Source organism: Copadichromis virginalis, linkage group LG5, assembly GCF_057382275.1.
Source record: "Copadichromis virginalis isolate Kocher_CV1m ecotype Utaka linkage group LG5, C_Virginalis_male_GT1.1, whole genome shotgun sequence".
Taxonomy (NCBI): domain Eukaryota; kingdom Metazoa; phylum Chordata; class Actinopteri; order Cichliformes; family Cichlidae; genus Copadichromis; species Copadichromis virginalis.
Genome location: NC_140622.1, coordinates 40,153,298 through 40,159,933, shown reverse-complemented (window position 1 = coordinate 40,159,933; position 6,636 = coordinate 40,153,298).

The window sequence follows — 6,636 nt, the reverse complement described above, 5'->3', positions numbered from 1 at the left end:
GTGGTCTTTAGTGGTCCTTCAGTGGTTTCCTGGGTTCTCTGGGTGATTCAGGTCTCACTGGGATCTGTTCACACAAGTAGCTAACGTGATGTCATCGCTGCTTAGTGAAGTCCGGTTTTTGAAGCTTTTAGTTAAATATTTACGCAGCTGCCATCTGACCTTGTACAAACCGAAAGAAGAACTCAGGAGTTTTGCAGCCAAACAGATGGACAGATGAAGTCTGTGTTCTGATCTTCTGGGCGATCTGAGTGGAGATCAGTTCATGTTGATTTAATTTAAAATATAATATTCAGTCTTCAATAACGCACCAAAGCTTTCAGGTCTCTCCGTCTAGTGCTCGGAACATTTGGGGGTTATTTTCAAGCATTTGGACACAAACATTAATTATTCATCAAACACCAGCTGCAGAAAACGGATGAAGCATTTCTAAATCTCTCTGATCAGCACCTGGATATTTAGGTGAGGGCTGCAGGCTGCGCTCATCCAGCCGTCTGCTAAGTGACATAATCACGTCTTTCGTGGCGCCATCTTTTATTTGGCGTGGCAGCTGTCAGACGGGGGTGTTTGCTTACAGCTTAATAAGTGCTTCATTACTGTGATCACATTAACACTGCCTGGACATTTTTAACACACGGGTATTCATGAAGAGCTCAGCTTGTTTATCCGGTTCTGTCTTCCCTTTCTTTTCTGTCCCGCCGTCGTTCACGGAGATTATACCTCACAAGTGCGTTTGCTGACTCATACGAGGATCATCAGCTGGCTCTTTCTTCTTCTTTCTGCTGAGATGTAAAGGTCACTTCTTCCTCTCCGGCTCTGTCTCTTCTTTGGAGGTTTATTATCAGCCTCATCACGTGTCTGTCCGTCTGTCTGTCAGAACAAGCAGGCTGACTTTTGTGAAAGAGAGCTGAAGCAAAGCAGAAGAAAGAACTCATTCAGGTTTACTGCAGAGCGCGCTCTTTAAAATTTCCCAGCTAAGGCAGTGGCTTTGAAAGAGGATGCTTTGTCCATGTGAAAGATGGATATACGCTCCTGCTCTGGAGTCCTCATTTTGAAGTCTGGTTGGTTTTTTCGTTTCACCATGCAACTTTCTTCGAGCCACGAAATAATGTTAGCTAGCTTGGTTAGCGATACTGTATGGGAGCCTTACAGAGACAGAGATACCTTCTGATCAGTGCTCAGTATCACCCAATTAAAATCCTTCAGTTCATCAAACTGGAGTTTGGGTCTGTTGGACGGTCTGTTGGTACAGTAACCTCACAGCAGCCATATTATTGGTCACATGACGTCATTAAAAATGCTCCAACAGCACAAACACAGTTCAGGGACAGTTAGCTGAGTTGAAGCCTAGAAGGCAGCTAGCAGCTACAGCCACCTGTGTCACCACACACCTATCAATCAAAGAGGCCACACCCCTAAGTTTAAACTTTATTAAGTCCAAATAAAACAAGATATAAAATATATTTATCCCAAAAGTTGGTAAAATATTCCATAATTCAAATAAATAAAATGAAAAAAAATTAGACACAGCTTCTGAAAGTAAAGGTAGCACCAAGTACATTGTGCAATATTTTGGTCTCATTGGAATCACCATCCCCACCCTAAATGACCATAGCCCCTCCACCCTTATTTTCTTTATTATATAACTTGTATACAGCCCCACAATGTTTCTGTTTCAATGTTTCCTATGCATACAACATGTATATAGTTCACTCACACATATATGTATACATATATATATTTTCCCCTCTTTACTTTTCCACCTTTCTGGTCCAGCTACCCAATTTCACTGTGCAAGAAACTGCACATTGACAATAAAACTCTCTATGTCCTTGCACCTGCAATCTTTTAAATGGCCACAGGGGGCGGTATCTGTAGCTGGAAAAGCAGCTGTCTGCCCTGACCACCTTCCTGATGAGTTTATAGGCTCAGTGACTCATCTGGTCAGAAAGGCGTTGTATCCACGGTTTGTTCGCTGGCTCATGAAAATCCACTTTCACAGTTAAATCCACTCCTTTCTCTTCAACAGCTCGTTTCAAAACAGCAAGACATCGACGCTGAACGCTCAGCTCGAGGTTTCAGAACGTCCCAACTAGCGAGTGACGTCACAGTTGCAACGTCCACCTTTAACACTGTTTACATTCAAATCTAGACATGTTACAATAAAGAGGTTAACATGCACACATGTATGGAAACAAACAGTCTTTGTATCAGGCTGTAAACGTGTTTCTCTGTGCTGTAAAGTTTCACAAGTTTAAAACGGGAGTCTATGGCGACTGACTCACTGCTGAAGCCTCTGCTGGGCGTTAGAGGAACTGCAGATTTTGATGTGTTTTTCAGCCATGTCAGCGAGCACTTGTTTACAGTCAGGTGATGGTTTCAGTGACTTGTCTCCAACACTGTGGTGATGAGCTGTCCACTACTCTGACTCTGACTAAAGTACACAAAAACATTTCAAGAATATCGTTTTCTTGAAATGTAAACTGTAAAATAATATGTAAGAGAGAAAGTGGTGTTAATGTTTGGGAAAATAAATGTTTGATTTGATTTGTGGCGTCGTGTACAAAGCAGCTTTGTTTCAGTCGCGTCGCTGTCATTCCTTTTTATTGTGTGTTTCTGGGTTTCTTTGTTTATGAAGCTGAATAATAACTACATGAAATACTGTAACATGCACTATTCATGAGTTCGGTTTCAGACACTTGTGTCACTGTGGCTTTTACTCACACCATCCTTCTGAGACTTGAAGTCCCAACAGTGGATCTGTTGTGAAGTTTATTTTAATTTCAACCTTTAATTTTGGCCTTTTTCTTTTGTTACAAGGAACAAATTGTCTTTTGACAAAGCTCGAGTCTCACACTCTGCGGCACGAGCTGGGACCTTTCGCTGCCAGCGAGCTTTCATCAATGCTGTTCTGTCAGAGTGTCGGAGCTGTGGGCGGACGAACACTGTGAAAGTCTGTCAGCGCTCGAGCAGGAGACGCTCACTGTAAAACACTGACGGTGCTCTGCCGGGAACATTCCCTCGAAGATCACACAGAAACGAGAGTTAGTAATTATAGACGGAGCTGACATGTTGGGGAAAGAGCTCACGTGCTGATGTACTTCCTGTGTTCTCGGGTTCCTCGTCTTCCCAGGTTCACATGGAAAATACAGCAGGCAGCCTGAAAAACTTTTGCAGCTTTGTCCCACTAAAACATACACAGGTATAAAGAGGGACATACTGAAGCCTCGACATTAGCATTTCAGCTAACAGCCTGTTGATGAAATAAAATGCTAGAGTCTCATCATTTTAGTAAAGATTCCATTAAACGTGCTCCAAACGGTGCCAACACAGCAGAGAGGGTGAGTTTAATGAGCTGAAGTCCTGGAGGGAAGCCCAGCTGACATCACTTCCTGCTTCCTGTGTACAGACACCTGTTGGTGAAAGTGGCCACACCCCTAACTTCAGTATCCATGTGGATCAAAAAATTCATCCTCCTACATTAAACTTTTAATGCATTTTAACAGGGGAGTCTATACCTGTGTCCTAAAACCTCAGCTGCATCCTTCAAAGGCCGCATTTGTAGACTGATTACGTCACAGCCAATTCAAAAGCTACTCCAAACGCAGCTGACAAATGCGTCCTTCATTTCCCCGAATTTGAAGGATGGGTCGGGTGTGTCCTTCGTGGCCCAATCTATCCCAGAATTCATAGCGTGGAATTCCTAGGAAGCAGCTACTTAATTTGAATATTACTCTTATTACTCTTTCTGGGTCACAAAATAAACTTTTAAGATATTTTCAGGCAAGAATGTAGCTGTGTAAACTTCAAATATCTGCTCGGTTTATCAAGACATCACATATTTGCAAAAGTGCTCTGATGTTTTCGGAGACGTCTGTTATCTACCCAACACGATCTGATATCGTCGTGTTGGTGTTGTTCCCAGATCATCATACTAAATGTTGTTCCAGGATCAACATTGCAAGTGACCAATCACAATGTTGTTAGGGGTGCAACGATACTCGTATCGATATTGAACCGTTCGATACAGTGCTTTCGGTTCGGTACGCATATGTATCGAACAATACAAAATTTTTAATTTATTTTATCAACTTTTCTTCTGACGATGCTGTCTGTGTTGAGAGCTCAGTGGATCTGCGTTCGACTTATCCGCCTAGGCTGCACTGTCGAGCGCAGATCCACTGAGCACAGCGCAAGCTAGCAAGACAGAAGCTAAGCTCGTTGCAACATGGCAAATTGAACCTCCCCCACCCTCATTCAGATCTGGCGTTTGGAACTATTTTGGTGTTCATGTGACGTATGACCCTGAAGGTAAGCGCGTCATGGACTAAAGTAAAACAGTATGTTGGATGTGCCACGCAATGCTCAATTACATGGGTGGGAACTAGTGCGTTAACGCAGTTAGCTCATTAACGTGTTGACGCCGTCCAGCCCCATGCACGGGGCGATCTGCGATAGCTCGTTAACGAAGATTTGCCGTGTTGTGGCGTTAACGTCATTTCAGATTAACGCTGACAGCACTAGTGGGAACACAACGAATATGACTGCACATTTACACCGACATCATCCTAGTGCAAAGACAAGTGGAAGCAGACAAAAAGAACAAGCACGCATGCTACAAACTTTACCCGAGTCATTTAGACAGCCGTTAGCACAGGATTCTCCTTATGGGGACCTGATATGTTTAATATGCTGCTGAGAATATAGCCCAGAAGAAGCGTATAGTATAGTTAAAATATATATTTATAATTTTAATAAATGACAAATTAAAAAAGCATGAACATTTTTTTGTATCGAAAAAATATCGAACCGTGACACCAAAGTATTGAACCGAACCATCCATCCATCCATCCATTCGCTTATCCTTTTCAGGGTCGCGGGAGCCTATCCCAGCTGTCATAGGGCGAAAGGCGGGGTACGCCCTGGACAGGTCGCCAGTCTGTCGCAGGGCCAACACACAGGGACAGACAACCATTCACACTCACTCGCACATTCACACCTAGTGACAATTTGGATTAATCAATTAACCTATCCCCACAAGCTGCATGTCTTTGGACGGTGGGAGGAAGCCGGAGTACCCGGAGAGAACCCACGCAAACACGGGGAGAACATGCAAACTCCACACAGAAAGACCCCGGCCTGATGGTGGAATTGAACTCAGGACCTTCTTGCTGTGCGGCAACAGTGCTAACCACCGTGCTGCCCCAGAACCGAACCGAACAATGAATTTTGTGTATCGTTGCACATCTAAATGTTGTGATGTCATACTTTTGCGACTTCGTGAAAAACCGGCGTAAAACAAAAAACTGTACTTAAGCTGCGAGAAACCGCCTCTGTCCGCCGATCAACGGACCCTGACCTTGACCCTAACCCTAACCCTTTAATAAACGGTAAGCAGAACTGATATTGTCCTTGCAACACTGGAATTTCATAAATGCACGAATGGCTTGGCGCGCAAAAGAATAACGTCACAACAGTGTAATTGGTCACTTGCAATGTTGAACCTGGAACAACATTTTCATGATGATCTGGGAACAACACCAACACGACGATATCAGATCATCCCTGTTACCCACCAGCTCGATAGCTAGCCGGGGGTTCGAGGGTCACTAGAGCCGCCGAGAACAGGGAACTCCCGTCACATCACTTTCAGACCCCTGTGGTCTTTCGATACTCAGGTTAAACATGATATACAAGTCACTTAGATAACTTTACTCACAAAACCGGAGCAAATCGGTTTGGCTGAGATCAAAGTTAATAGTTTAGATTCGATTAGATAAAATAAAACTTTATTAATCCCTCGGGTGGGTTCCTCCAGGGTTTTCACACAGCTGAAGAAAACTGACTAAACAGAAGTGTGAGATGGTCTAGAATTTACTCCAGTGTCCTGATATATTTTAGATAGCAAGGAGCAGACGGCTGAGTTTATTAAACTCAACAGAGACAGCGGTGACGCGAATCTGAAGGCTAGACCGTCCCATTTCACAGCCGCTCACTTCCGGCCTTCCCAGTCTTCGAAGGACCTGACCCATGTAGACCACGAAGGCCGGGTCCTCTGAGGGATGCGGCCTAGGTTTTGGGACACAGCTTATGAGGACTGACTCACTGCAGGAGCCTGCAGCCTCTGGTGGATATTTGGGGAACTGCAGGTTTTGGAACATTTTTTTTTCCACTTGGCGCTGCCTCTTGTTTGAAAATGCTCAGAAAACTCACCTGTTAATAAATCATTCTGAAACTAAGAACAATAGATAGTTATAGCCTTTAAGGGAAAGTCTCCGGCCTTTAAAAAAGCTCAGGACAGTCATTTTGTAACTCGCTCTCTCGATTACTTAAAGCTTTATGTTTAAAGTGAAATAAAAAAGAAACTTTTTGGACTGTTTGAAAAAAGAGCGAGTGGGAGGTTTACACAGACATGAGACCAACCTCTGTCAGAAAAACAGAAGGGTTAAACTTGACACCTCAGAATTTCCTTTAGACATCGAGGTGTTAGTTATCACACAAAGCACTGCTTTTATTGGCAAATAGTATCGTTGCCACTAGATACAAGTCCAGTTTGTGAACGTCACAACCTGAGCTGATTAAAACACTTAAACTGTCTGTTATTATGCAACGATCATCAGTGATTCTGTGTTATGCACA